At 29.8% G+C, this 15,118-nt stretch overlaps 1 protein-coding gene across 1 annotated transcript in view; it reads left to right on the forward strand.

Moving 5' to 3' along the window:
- The first annotated feature begins 11,537 nt into the window (after window positions 1-11,537).
- The window catches only part of LOC127281460 (C-X-C chemokine receptor type 2-like), a 30,279-nt gene continuing 26,698 nt past the window's right edge, over window positions 11,538-15,118 (forward strand). The window contains exon 1 of the mRNA XM_051305178.1: window positions 11,538-12,943. The gene's annotated coding sequence lies outside the window, so the exon portion shown is untranslated. The remainder of the gene's footprint in view (window positions 12,944-15,118) is intronic.

The raw sequence follows: 15,118 nt of genomic DNA on the forward strand, positions 1-15,118 counted from the left end.
AAAATTTAATACTGAACCAGTATTGTGCTAGTAGTAAATTTTTGGTTGGGATCAATTAATATTTCAATTTATTCAAGAAAATTTAATATAAATTAATAAAAATTTTCCTTAAAAATGTCGGCCAATGGGCGGTCAGAAATCAAATTTAATCTAAGTTAAAAATACCACTTATTTTATACAAATAAATATATATGTCTATATTTTAGCAATTTCCTTATTAAAACTATGCGAATAGAACATCTAAGATCATGTAAAGGATATACTCTTTTTTCCCCGTTTGATCTTAAACTTCTCGTGAAGATGAAATTCATTAAAAGTTTGTATTTCACTTTTAATCAAAACTTGAGAAAAGTACTTGCTAACATATTCATATCTACTATTATAAACCCTAAAATTTATTGAAAATTTTAGTAAAACTAAAAATGAAATTTAATATTCTAATATATGATAAAAAATAAATTTTATTACTTTTATTGAATATAATTCCCATTGTGCAAAACATTCAATAAAAATTTAAAATTAAAATATCCCTCGGTCATTTTTGGATAAAGTATACCTATATTATTTTTCATAGAGTGGAATGTAAAACGAATTTTCACCAAAATTTATTACACACTCTTTTTCAAAAAATTTAAATAAAAAAGTTTCATAAAAGAAATTTTTTCACTTCAACAAAAATAAATGGTTCATTTTAGTAAAAGGATTATATGTTTTTTTTGTCCATAGTGTGAAGGGCTATTACTATACATATATATATATATATATATATGTCGTATTCTTGTAGATACTGACGAAATATTTGAAGAGACGATATATATATATATATACTAGGGGGCTATGCCCCCTGCGCGCTTCGCGCGCCAACCCCCATCCCCCCTCCTCTCTTCCCCTCCTTTTCCCCACCACCACCCTAAATTTAAAGGTTATGTTCGTTTCAAGACTCTGAATATAGCCGCAAGTCCCCCCTCTCCCTTCTCTTCTACCCCCCCTTCTCTTGACTTGCGGCTATATTCAGAGTCTTGGAACAGCGGCTTCGCGCGCCAACCCCCATCCCCCCTCCTCTCTTCCCCTCCCCCCACCCTAAATTTAATGGTTAAGATCGTTTCAAGACTCTGAATATAGCCGCAAGTCCCCCCCCTCTCCCTTCTCTTCTCCCCCCCCTTCTCTTGACTTGCGGCTATATTCAGAGTCTTGGAACAGCGGCGGCGGCGTTGGCGGCGATATCTTTTTGTAATATAGGTAGATATATAAAAAGGTCGTCCGTCCTTCCGTCCGTCAATTTGTTGACCGCAGTGTGAGATATAATAATGTTTCATGTCACACGAAAATGTCGGCATTTAATATCTCTACACTGTGATATAACTGCGAAATGAAAACTTTAAACTCAGTTTAAATTTAAAATTTTAATATAATCCTGTCAGCTTTCAATTTTTTGTCACTAGTCTACTGACATTTATTTTATTGATCTATAGTAAGTAAATACTGTTCATAAATATATATAGAGGAATTTTATTATACGAGAAAGTCGGCATCAGTGAGACATTATTTGATACTTGCAAGTTTTTGAAATATCATTTTTTAAAAATTGACTAAAATTTAAAGACGGTTAATATTGGGACAAGTAAAAAGTTTAAGTTTATAAAATTTGGAAATTCTAATCGAAAAATTAACATCAATTGACAGAATTCAAAAATATTAAGTTAAATCTGTGATATAACTGTAACATTCTTTTTTTTAGTTTTGTTGCATGTCGAACCGATAAATGGTCGTAATCTTTCGATCAAACTCGTTTGTCAAGAAGCTTTTCAAAAAACAAGGTTACATGTCATTATTTTGTTTTTTGATTGTATCGTGTTGCGTTTTAAAATATCCGATCGAACAAGCTGTCAAAATTTTGACATTTAGTTAATTTAAAATAAATTAATGGAAAATCAAAAGAGTAATAAAGATAAAGGAAAGTGAACTATTCAAAAAATAATAAATATCGTTTATTTTTTTAAAATGAAAAATATTCATGTAGAAATAGGTAGAAATTTATAATAACAATATTTTTTATATAAATAATAAAATTAATGTTAGAATATTGTAATCTTCAAATTAAAATTTAAAAGAATGAAATTTTTTTGTTATATTTTTACCAAGATATTGAAAATATTCTTTAAACGTTATTTTACATGCAGTAAAAGAAATACTGGACAAAAACTTGTCCTTTTTGTATGCTAAAAGGAGTTTCATAAAGCGACACAACAGGTGAACATAAACTTTCCAACATCCAATCTTGAGTTTCATTTAAAAGAGAAATGAATAAGGATTGAATTGCCTCGCAGTTAAACAGAGCGTAGGACTTTACTCTCACCGAACAGTAGAGACGTATGAAACTGTCACAATTGCCATTGTCCCGAATTGTCAATGCCCCTATTTGCGATTGTTCCAAAATGTTATTGTCCCGAATTGACAATGGCCAGTAATGCCAGTGTCCCGAATTGTCATGGTCACTAATTGTCATCTTCCCAAATTGCTGAAGTCCCTAATTGTCATTGTCCCGAGTTGACACAGTCCCGAGTCGTGAACATCCCAAATCGTCAATGTTTCGAATCGCCAACGTTCCGAATTTTTAATGTCCCAAAGTGTCAATATCCCGAATTGCCAGTGTCCTATACTGTCAATGTCCCGAATTGCTAATTTCCCAAAGTGCCAATATCCCAAACTGTCAATGTCCCGAAATGTCATTGTCATAAATTGACAATCTCCCAAATTTTCATTGTCTTGAATTGTCAACGTCCCTAATTGTAATTTTCCCGAAATGAACATGTTACGAATTGTCATTGTCCCGAACTCATAATGTCCTAAATTTTCATTGTCCCAAATTTCTAATGTTCCTAGTTGTCTATGTCTGGATTTGTCAAGCTCCTAAAATTGATATTGTTTTGAATTTCTAATGTCCCGAATAGTCATTGTCCCGAAGTACCAATGTCCCGAATCAGCATTGTTTCAAACATTACCATGGTAAAAATTTGGAGGAGGGAATTTTTTCCATGATTACTTTCGGGACAACGAGAATTTGGGACATTGTCATGTTGGGACAGTGACAATTCGGGACAATGCCAATTGTGACAGTTTCATACGTCTCTACTGTTCGGTGAGAATAATGTCCTACGCTCGGTTTAACTGCGAGGTACCAGTATTGTCACGCCCACTGGGTGGCACACAGTAGTCTGGCGCGTCTGATTGAGCGATTTTTCTTTTTGAATAACTTAAAAACTACAAAAAATTTTTAAAAACTGTTCAGGACTTTTTTTCTTAAAATTTTATTTTCTATCTATTTCTGAAATATGTTCGCGCTCGCCCGGGACACCCTGTATATATACTATATACATAAACGATCATGAGAATAATATTTAAAACTTTATTTCTATGTACAAAAGATGACAATATTGAATGAGATGATTTTATAAATGTAGCTAGTTCATGACATATTTCACCGAATTTCGCTGAACTACTTTTCTCGTGTCGCTCGTTATGCGATTCACTACTTTTCAGCGAGAGAAAAATATTACATGTGATTTTCTCAATTTCTAGAAAAGTTTTCGATCCTTTCAATCCTCAGGAACAGTTGGACCTTTAGAATCTATAAATTGGAAACGATTTTAAATCATGATTGTAAAGATTACTGTTTTACGATCTTTTTAAATTGAAAAAAAAACCGTTTAGAAACAAAAAATATTTTTTAATTTTTAAATACCTAACAAATTTTGATTTCCTTTTTAACATTGAACTTTTTATCTATACACGGAAAAAAAGAAAAAGTAACTTTTACTACTTTAAAAGTAAAATTGGACCTGTCCGAAGTTTCTGCGCATCTCTGGCAACTTTTACTCCAAAAATAGTAAAATTTACTTCAGAAATAGTAAAAATTACTACGGAAACAGTAAAATTTACTACAGAAATAGTCAATTTTACTATTTTTCGAGTAAAAGTTGCCAAAGATGCGCAGAAACTTCGGACAGGTCCAATTTTACTTTTAAAGTAGTAAAAGTTACTTTATTCGTTTTTCCATTTTTCTCCGTGTATGTTTTAACGTGAATTTTCATGGAATAGCGTGACGTCACTACCACTAAAAACTGCTGGAGTTGTGAAGCTACTGTTTTCTAAATTTTAATGTTCGCTTTATGACTCTAGCAGTACTTGATAACATCGGAACATTTCGTGTTAGATGAGTATTTTCGATGAAAAGTAAACAAAGCAATCATTCTAAATAAATGCCAATGATGTTCAAAAAGTGAAGGAATAAGTGAGATTAAAATCAGAAAGTTACAAAATTGATTATAATTGTCAGTAAGTAGCAATTTTATAATTCGAAAATTTTTTTAAATTCATGCATTAGAAAATTTTATAGATTAGAAAATATATTTTTTTTATTTCTTTTTAATTTAATGAATGTAATTTAATTGTGCTGTCAAAATATTACGTAAATAAATTTCAAAAATATATTTGCAAATAAATATTAAGGAAAATATAAGAATCAAAGTAAAATAGATTTTTTATCATTGAATAATATCTAAGGTGTTGTGATTTTCTCATGTGTTTTAGCTTTTTTCTGTCGTATTTTGGCGAATGGAAATTTAATTCGAAGCTTATTTGCAGCTTTTATTGTAAGTAATATAAGGAAATTTATATTACAAATAAATAATTTTTATTTATAATTTTTAATAAAAATAGATATAGATTATTTATTTAATGTGTAAACGGGCTTTACAAAATAAACAATTGTCTTTTATTATAGATTAATAACACTGGTCGACACGAAAAATGGTTCAAAGATCGGACTGGGCTATTCTTATAGGATTTTCATCGCTGAACACGAATCTGACCTTCAAAAGCTCCCATCACGTCGAGATTTTGAGAAAAATGGACTCAAAGTCTCAAAAAACGCTGTTTTCGACCTTTTTTCATCACGTGTAGAGAATGATGCCGAGGAGCTAGAAGTCTCTAATTAGTCTTAAATTAAAGCTTGAACTCTCAACTATAAGAATCAAATCAAAAAAGCACTGAACCAATCAAAAATTTTCATATAGCACAACTTTATTTATCATTTTTGGGTTGTTCACTGAACATTGCTGATTAAATGTAAGGTTTTTATTAAAAAATCCAAAATAGTGGTTTCAAAATGTCGGACATAAAATTTCAAAAATTAAAGGATTCGGCTGAAACTTGGTATCTAGGGGTTTTTGAGGTTTTTTTAAAAATAAAAACCTTACATTCAATCAGCAATGTTCATCGATCAACCCAAAAATGATAGCGCAAATAAAATTAATAAATAAGTGTGCTATTGTGTACCGTTCTATGAGTGCAAGTAGAGTGCGCGCGCACATGAAAAAGTTGTGCTATATGAAAATTTATGATTGGTTCAGAGGTATTTTTATTTGATTCTTAAAGTTGACAGTTCAAGCTTTAATTTAAGACTAATTAGAGACTTCTAGCTCCTCGGCATCATTAGTTTGTAAATTTGTTTTTTTCATTGCAGTGTTTTTCCACATGAAACAATGTTTACAACACAAGCGACATCTGCTGTACAAGATGATTGCTCCATTTATTTCAATAGGTGATAAATATAATAGTTTTCTCAATTCTTTTTCCTGGCACTCATGGATAATCAGGATTTTCATCCGAATATATGTGCCAAGAAGCTTTTCACTCTCCGAATAATGCTCACACTATGGCCAAAAGATACTTTATCCTCTACTTTACGTATGTGCAATAATACCGGTAACGAGATCCATCAGCTGAATCTGTTCGTATAAAATAATATATGGAAGAAATATTTTTTAAAAAATAAAAAAAAAATATTCAAAATAACAGATGATCACAAATGGACAATGAATAAAACTAAACTTTTGATCTTTGCTAGTGTAATTACTCAATTTCCAATAGTAGACGGTTCAAACGGTCTATGGATGTAAACATTCGATATATGTATATATATATATGTAATATGTACAAATTTGTCCACTGACCCAGAAGACCCCTATCTCATATGATTCATCTGATTGGAACATTAATTTGTCGCTGTTAAAAAAAAACCCTACACGGAGAGAAAAATTAGGTTGCAACAACTGGAGACTCCGGTTGAAACTACATGACCGACGCAGGCGTGAACGCAAGTACCGATACACAAGTCAGTACAATTTGGTAGCCAGGCAGTTGTGGCCTGGCTGTCTCAAGTAGTATCAATTGATCAGGGAAAAGCTTGGTCGGTGTCTCCTAAGAACACCAATAGCTGCAATTAAAGACCCAAGTCAAAACAGCCTGGCTCCCTGGTTATAACTACTTGACTTTATAAGATCAACATGACAACTTAAAAGAATGCAGTTGGAACTTTTTTTTTCTCTCCGTGTATAGCTCAAAAATTGACTAAGATATAGCATTTGCAAAAAAATCCATTTTTTTTCGTGATTTTAGCTAAAATCCGGTATTTTTCGAAAAAATGACCAACTGGAACAATTTTTAAAAAAGAACAATGTAATAGCTACAACAGTTTCCGAGATATAGTGTCTCAATGTTGACTCTTTTGAGATTTTACATACAATGGTAATAAATGATATTGTATGTAAAACCTCAAAAGGGTCAACTTTAAGAGACTGTATCTCGGAAACTATTAAAGCTATCACGTTGTTCTATTTTGCAAATTGTCAGGAATTTAATCACGAAAAAAATAAAAATTTGTATAATTTTAAAATTGTTATTTAAGTTTTTACACAATTCAAGTAAAGGACACAAAAAAACTATAACAAAATCTCTAACCATGGCTAGCTTATTTTACTAAATTATTATTAAATAAGAATGTAAAAGGTAGTGTAATTATAATAATCTTAATAATTCTTATAATAAAATTTTATAATTATTTTTATGTATGACCTATAAAAGATTAACAGGAAGCATATCTAAATGAGAAAATTTTATTATCAAATACAAAATTAATATTCTCTGCAATATATTTTTATCCTGAAAAATATTTTAATGTATAATTAAAATAAAATTTTAATAAGATGCATTTTCAGTAAAGTTTTTTTTTTTAAATTAAATGTAAAATTTTAATAAGATGCATCTACTTTTACGTTTCTTTAAATTGATGTTTCGTCTAAAGATTTATTTTCACGTCAACTAAAAATACGATTGTACAATTTTATCCAAGGGGAAACCGGTAACAAATCGTTTGAGCTTTCCCGTAAATTTATGACTGTAACTTTTTGCTTTGAAGTTCTAAACATCTTAGAAACACAAATTTGGCTCAACTAAGAAATAGTATATAGTTGTTAGTATTTACTATATAAGATGAAAATAATAATATTAAATAAAAATTTAATAATTGTGATATTGTAGAAAATTAAAAATAATAAAATTAATAAATAAAACAATTTCAATCAAATAACAAACAAACAAAATTTTGTAATTATTATTTTTAACAAAACATATTTGATTTTTTTATATTGTAACTTAAAACAATTTTTTTTTAAGCAAAATGTGAAAATTCTACTTGCAAAGTAGATAAATCAGATGTTACGTTTATATAAAGCTTACAGTGCTGCGAAAGTAAGCAAAAGTTATTAAAAGGAGAGAAAATAAAACTTTATTCAGGATGCGAAATTTTTTGTTGTCTTTTTTGTTTAAATATGCCAAAAGTTGACAAGATCAAAATGTACGTCATAAAAGATATTTGTTAGTTTTCAAAATTTGTATACTTTATTTAACCTTTGTTTGACACACTGGGGTACAAAATACCCCACGTTTTTCCATTCTTACCAATTTTTCTCGAAATACCTCACGTTTTCCAATTTTTTAAAAATACTTACTTTAAATATTCTACTATATAACTTATATAGTTTTCAGAAGATACCTCTCAAGAATATGTAAAAAAAAATTGAAGTAGATATATTTAATATTTTATTTTTCATGATGATTTTTGTCGATGGGGTACAAAAAACCCCAATGTGTCAAGTATGATACTCAGAAAAAGTGTGTCAAGTAAAGGTTAAATTATATTGTAATCATTTTTCTATTAAGTTGTAATGATTGTTAAAGAATAATATGCAAATGCGAATGTTCGTCGGACCTGGGTTCAAAAATATAACAAATAATAAGAATTCAAATTACAGATAAATTTCTAAAAAAGCGTGTATTTATATGGGGCATTCTTTCTCAACGGGAGAATTGCTCCCCCCAAAAATGGTTTGGACGAAAAGAGTTCAATTAGGTCTCAAATTTTAGATATTTACGTCTATTTTGAAAAGCAAAGTGGCACTTTTTAAAATTCAAGATGGCGGATCTAATATGGCGGAAAATTAAAATAAAAATAAATTAAATTCACTTAAAATTTGTTACTCGCGAGTTTTTTGGGTCACTGAATATAAATCTAAAGTCAATTTTGTTCCAGCAAGTCAGGATTTTTTCCTAACCTCAAAAACATGTCGGATTTAATACAACAAGCAAATTTTTTTAAATATTAATCTCGAATTTGCTTAAACCTTGTTAATCAGGGGTTTTTGGGGTCGCTGATTTCGAATCTAGAGTCAGATTTTTAAAATTCAAAATGGCGGATCCAATATGGCGGACCAGATTTTAAAAAACTATTGGATTCTTATGAAACTTGGTGTCTTTTCTTTTTCATATTCGTGCATTTTGTAATTTTTGTAATTGGTTTCTTTAGAATCCTCCGTGAAAAATAATGTTTCATTTGGTAGACATGCTACCAATTTTATTGTTTGTATAAAGTCCCTGTATTTATGTTGGGTAATTGATTACTAGCTTTAATATAGTCTTTGCCTAAACATCTTTCACAACTTCAAGATAATTCTTTATGTTTGTAAACTACCAACAGAAAAAAAATTTTGATGAAATTTTAATTTCCTACAATGTTATAGGCCCTATAGTAATAATGACTACCCTTTGCGGTTTTTTTTCCTCAAGCTAGCAGAATTTGTTCTATTAACACTAAACTCGTGATTATTACGTCTATATTCTCAGTATACTTCAATATTATCAGACAGAGCAGATCTAGATATTTTTCCATACCTTTCGAAATAGGTCTTAAATCATTATTAGTGTAACTGGAAATACCAAACGCTTGGTAAGAATTACAACATCTATCAAAGTGTCTTTTGATTTGGCATACTGAACCAGATATTATCATGAAAAAAATTTACGCTAAAATAAAACTATAATTGAATAGCAACCATAACTTTCAGAACAAAGGCTTCTAATTCTCCAGTCCGACATTTAAAATTTCGAAAATTTAATATCAGATTTGTTTTCAGCGACCCAAAACCCCCAAATGACAAGTTTCAAACATAGATGGTCAGATTTTTTAAATTTCTGCAATATTAGATACACCATCTTTAATTTTTAAAAGAGCCAATATGCTTCTCATGACGATCTACCTTTTCAAATGTTGAAAATCTAACATCAGATTTATAATTAGCGACTCAAAAACCGTCAGATACTAAGTTTCTTAAAAATTCAAGTTTTTTAAATTCTCGTCCGCTATATTGGATCCGTCATTTTGAATTTAAAAAAATCTAACTTCAGATTCGTAATTAGTGACCCTAAAACCCCTATATATCAAGTTTTTTAAAAATTCACCATTTTTTAAAAAACTCGTTCTCCATATAGGATCCGCCATTTTGAATTTTAAAAATCTGACTCTAGATTCGAAATCAGCGACCTCAAAAACCCCTGAGTAACAAGGTTTAAGCAAATTCGAGATTATTTAAAAAAATTTGCTTGTTGTATTAAATACGACATGTTTTTGAGGTTAGGAAAAAATCCTGACTTGCTGGAACAAAATTGACTTCAGAAACATATGCAGTGACCCAAAAAACTCGCGAGTAACAAATTTTAAGTGAATTTAATCTATTTTTATTTTAATTTTCCGCCATATTAGATCCGCCATCTTGAATTTTAAAAAGTGCCACTTTGCTTTTCAAAATAGACGTAAATACCTAAAATTTGAGACCTAATTGAACTCTTTTCGTCCAAACCATTTTTGGGGGGAGCAATTCTCCCGTTGAGAAAGAATGCTCCATATAAAACTTAGAACATAACCTATATTACATATTTACATTAACGAAAGAAACGTGACGTAATTGAATGTAACGATTGGCGGAAACTAACGGAAAAAGATAACGCATGGTGAAACCATTTTATGCAGTAAAATTGCCCATGAGGTAAAACCTATTCGTCTGTGGTAAAACCACCTTTTTCTCCATTTGGACTTGTAGTAAAATTACTTTGAGGTAAGACCACTTCGGAGTGTGTCCTGCTGCGGTAAGACCACTTCGAAGAGTGACGATTTTCGGTGGATGCGCAACTCTTAAAGACGATCGGTTCAGTGGAAACGCATGCGCGGTATTTCGATGGGGACTGCTACTGCGGCGCGCGTGTCATAAATGAATACTACATAGATTTTTGATTTGTCGGTAACGTAATTATCGACCTCCGATAAATTTACAAAATAATTATTACGATAATTTTCAAACATTCAGAGCGGCGATCGATTAGAAAAATCAATACTCGGTCATTTAGGCATATAGAGTGAAATTGCACAGACTGGTTACAGTATTTATATGTATATATTTTTTTACTTTTATTTATTTTATTATATATCACATTGAACTATTTCTGAGATTACGAAAAATCTAGTATAAATTTTTTTAAGAAAATATTTTTTATTTTTAATTATAAAAATGTTTTATGAAAATTAAAGAAATGAATTATGAAAATAATAATTGAATACAATGTAATAATGAATGGAACAAAATTTTTTTCTGACAATAGAAAATGATTCTAATCAGTCCCTTATATTTCATGTTAAAAAATAATAAAACGAAAAATAGATAAATCTTTATATTTGTAAAACTCATGTTGCCCTGCCCAGTCATAATTTTTTGTCTTTTATGTATGTACATTTATTTATAGGATACACCTTTATTTCTTTATCTTTAGAAACAATATAGTATTGTTTAAAAACTTTTATTTCCCGTATATTATCAATGAGAAATATAAAACTTTGTATCTTGATTATTATCAAAATCAACAAGTCTTGCTAAGGAAGTAGATTGGTCAGTTTAGTGACTCGACATTTTATAGAGTCTGCGCAAACTTTGAGCCGAAGAGGCTCAATTTCTCTTCTCCCTTTACTTTTGCGTCTCTTTTCCTTGACTCTCTCTCTCTCTCTCTCTCTCTCTCTCTCTCTTACATCCCCTCTCTTTCGACAATATTTTCTTTCTTATAATTCTTTTTCTCTCTCTATCTTATAAGATTTTCTCTTTTTCACATGATTCTCTTTCTCTCTTATTCTCTTCCTCTTTCCTTCTCTCTTGAGCCCACAGGAAGAATTTACGGGGGTTGAGAATTGGGGTTGGTTACCGAGTAGTAGTATCCTCTCCCTCCCTATTGCGCTCTCTCTCTCGCTTTCACTCTTTCACCCTCTCTATAAGCTTTGCCTCGGACCAGCTTCAGTATTCGCACTCTGGAAACGCGACCAGACTGCCAGTCGCTCGGCGTTCGTTCACCGACGAACCCCCTCAAGTCCTAGCGGCGACGACGAAACAATGAGGACTATTTCCCGCTAATTTCGCAGAGCTTAAAAATTCACACCTAAAATTCAATCGAAAAAATATATTAAACAAAATTTTCCGACCAAATAAAAAATAGGAAACAATTAAACAAAGTTTAAAAAAAAAACATTTAGCAAAAATTTTATTAAAAATTATCCACCCCCCCAAGAAAAAAAGAAAAACATATGCATGTCCCATTCAGTGAACTCTCGAGTAGTTTCAACAAGTTGAGAAATCGATAAAGGAACCTAAAACAAAGAGTGAAACATTTTTTTTCTTAATAGCTTGTGAAGATAAAAATGTGATATTTTAGTATTAGGAAATAGATGAAAAGTGGAATAGTGACAGTTAGTGATTTTTTTGTGTGATTAGAAGATATTGTGGAGAGTGAAATTTTTGAACCAAAAGTGGAAAAAAAAATTTTATCCAAAAATAACATAAGTTTCTTTTTATAAAATAATTATTGTCACTTTCTTATCTATTATCTATTTTCCTATATCTAAATTCCAAACCGGAAAGAGGAGGAGGAGGAGGGTCTCTTGAAACCCCCGATGAGAATCTCACGTTGATTTCCCAAAGCACGAGAGCAACATCCGCAAGGATCAGACGAGTACGTGAAGAATAGAGCTATATACTTGGCAAGAAAAATACACGTTCTTTTCAGGAAGCAAGTGAATCGCACTATGAAAAAAGGTATTTGATATCATCGACTTGCCCTGATATGAGAAGAAGGATTTTGATCTTTTTTGGGGGAAAAAAATATTGCCTTGAGTTTCCTTCTTGAATGGTGAGATTAAAGGAGTTTCCTGACTTCTCGCATATGACTGAAAACGTGAGATATCGATTACATATATATATAGGAAGAGAGAGAGAGAGAGAGAGAGAGAGAGGGACAGATATATACAGATATATACAGATCGAGAAAATTGGTCGAGCGGTTAATCTTTGAGAGCTCAAGAGTTTCGTTCCGTTCAATGGACTTGGATGAGAATTACAGCATGAGTATAAAGTCAAAGTGTGTGTCGAAAGTCACGACTCAACTGTGGATTTGAAGCACACTTACTAAAAGGACGTGCGCTTTTAAAAGGATTGAGAAATTTTCTCTAAGGTGGTGGAATTTAAACCTTTGACTTGCCGTTCGATCGCTATCTCTCTCTCTCTCTCTCTATTAATAATGCCACGAGACTCATTATCGATCGATGTGGTGTATAAAAGGGAATAAAAAAAAGAAGTGGAAATTACAGAAGCGCGCGCGATAATTAAGAAAAGAAAAAGAAGAAGGGATGGAATCTCTTGTTGCCGATGGAATTTCATTTCATATAATATCCACGGTGAGTTCCATTTATCGTCGCATTTCAAAATCAATTTGTCTTTTCATTTTTAATCTCCTGCGCCTTGAGACTAAAGGATTTCAAATCTAACTGAACTCTCTCTCTCTCTCTTCTTTTTTTTCTCTAATACCTGTCTCTTAATTATTTCTTCTTTTATCACAAATTTAAAAAAAAATTCCATCTACATTATCTTCAAATGTTAAAAATTTTTCTTTATTATATATTTAAATTTATATATATATATATATATATATTTTTTTTTTTTATTTGTAACAAAATATCAAGCCCAAAGTCAAATGACCATTAAGGGCAATACAATGGTAAGTTCGGTCAAAGCAACAATATTCATGTAAAAGATCTAATGATAAGAATATAATGATCTAAAATACAATATGATACTAGTAAGTGTACTAATAATAAAATTTTTAAGATATATTACTACATCGAATAATTAAACCAATAGTATATAAAATTATAAACAATATAGAAAAAGGGATTAGCGTCGAGCAATAATGTAGTCTGTAATGAACAGTACATACGATATTTAAAAAAAATATATATTTTCGGCACTCGGATGTTTTATTTACATTCAAATAAATTCATATCACATTTCATTTTTATTATATTAAACACGGTATTTTTGAAATTTATTGTTTAAATCACTATCTGAAAATTAAAAACATTTATTAAATTACTTGGGAAACGAACGTCCGCTATTACTCCGGGTAAAATTAATTAGATTAAATGAAAAAGAAACAGATTTCATATAATATATATATTGTTTGGTGGCAATGTTTTGTATTACAAAAATACTTTTCCAATTATTTAATTTTTACTATTTTACGGAAATTTCATTAATCTAAGTGTAAATTTTTAATAATTTTTTAGCACTTTATTATTATCACTGCGTTAAAAAAAAAATATTTATTGTACAATAATAATTAAATAATATTAAATTAGTATTAGAAAAAAAAATTTTTTTTTTTATTAATGTAAATAAAAATATTTAAATTAAAAGAATAGAAGATTTTGAGTATTAAATGTGATTTATTGTTATTAATTCAAGAACGCAAACTAAATTCAATAACATTGTGTGTTGAAGTGAATTTGTATATATATATATATACAAATATGGTATGTGCGATGTATATCCATTATTCATTATAGGGTGATTTTTATCGATATGACAAACGAAGGACATGAAAATGTGTTATTCTATAACAAAATAATTAACTTCTAAAAATACAAGTTTTGCTGCAGTATGTTTACATAGACCGACTTTTTTTTTATTATTAATAAAAGAATGACAACTATTGTATATGTGCCCCCGACGAAAATTGCTTTTAATGAAAGCTTGACCTCGTAACATGCACCCTCTAGATACAATTTGAGTCAAGGGTATCGCCTGCGGAGAATCTAGGACTTGAATTGCTACTCATGCATACCAATGTTAATTAAAGGGTGATTGAACTTTACCCAACTCAAAAGGGCTTATTTCTCCGATCAAAGTGTCATTATTAAATTACAACTGTTTTCTTAAAATTTTTTTTATTGAAAATGAAAAGAACTCGAAATCTCATGCATATATTTACACTTGAAAATTGTCAATTATTTGTACTGTTAATAAATAAATAATTGAAATAAATTAATTTTTATTAACTAAATTATTTTCATTAAACATTTTTGTATTTAAAAAATAGAATTCAATATTCATCGGTGTTTTGTCTTAATCAAAAAATAAATTATTATTTTTAGAAAGAATATCTAATTAAAAACATTTTAAGTATATCGTTTTTCAAATTTTTTAAAATTCAATTATAATTAAAAAGTTACGTACCGTGAAATTAAATTATTTTTTTTTAGAAAATTTGAATCATTTTCATTTTATTCCAAAAAAGAGAATTCTAAATTTATCGCTTTTATATTAATTCCATTTCATAACAAAATTTCTTATAAATTTTATACAATTTTAGATGAATAAAATTTAACAACTATATTTAGAAATATATGAACGTTAGATAAATTTATTAAATTAAGTAAAGATAAATTGAATACTATGGATAACACAAATGTAATTTATAAACTCGAATGTAAACACTGTTATAGTAGCTATGTTGGGAAAACATACGGAATCCTTCAAACTAGATGTAAGGAACACAAGACTAATTATCGTTT

The sequence above is a fragment of the Leptopilina boulardi genome, unplaced genomic scaffold (genome assembly GCF_019393585.1).
Source record: "Leptopilina boulardi isolate dan_hultmark-lab unplaced genomic scaffold, ZJU_Lbou_2.1 LbouV2_269, whole genome shotgun sequence".
Lineage (NCBI taxonomy): Eukaryota > Metazoa > Arthropoda > Insecta > Hymenoptera > Figitidae > Leptopilina > Leptopilina boulardi.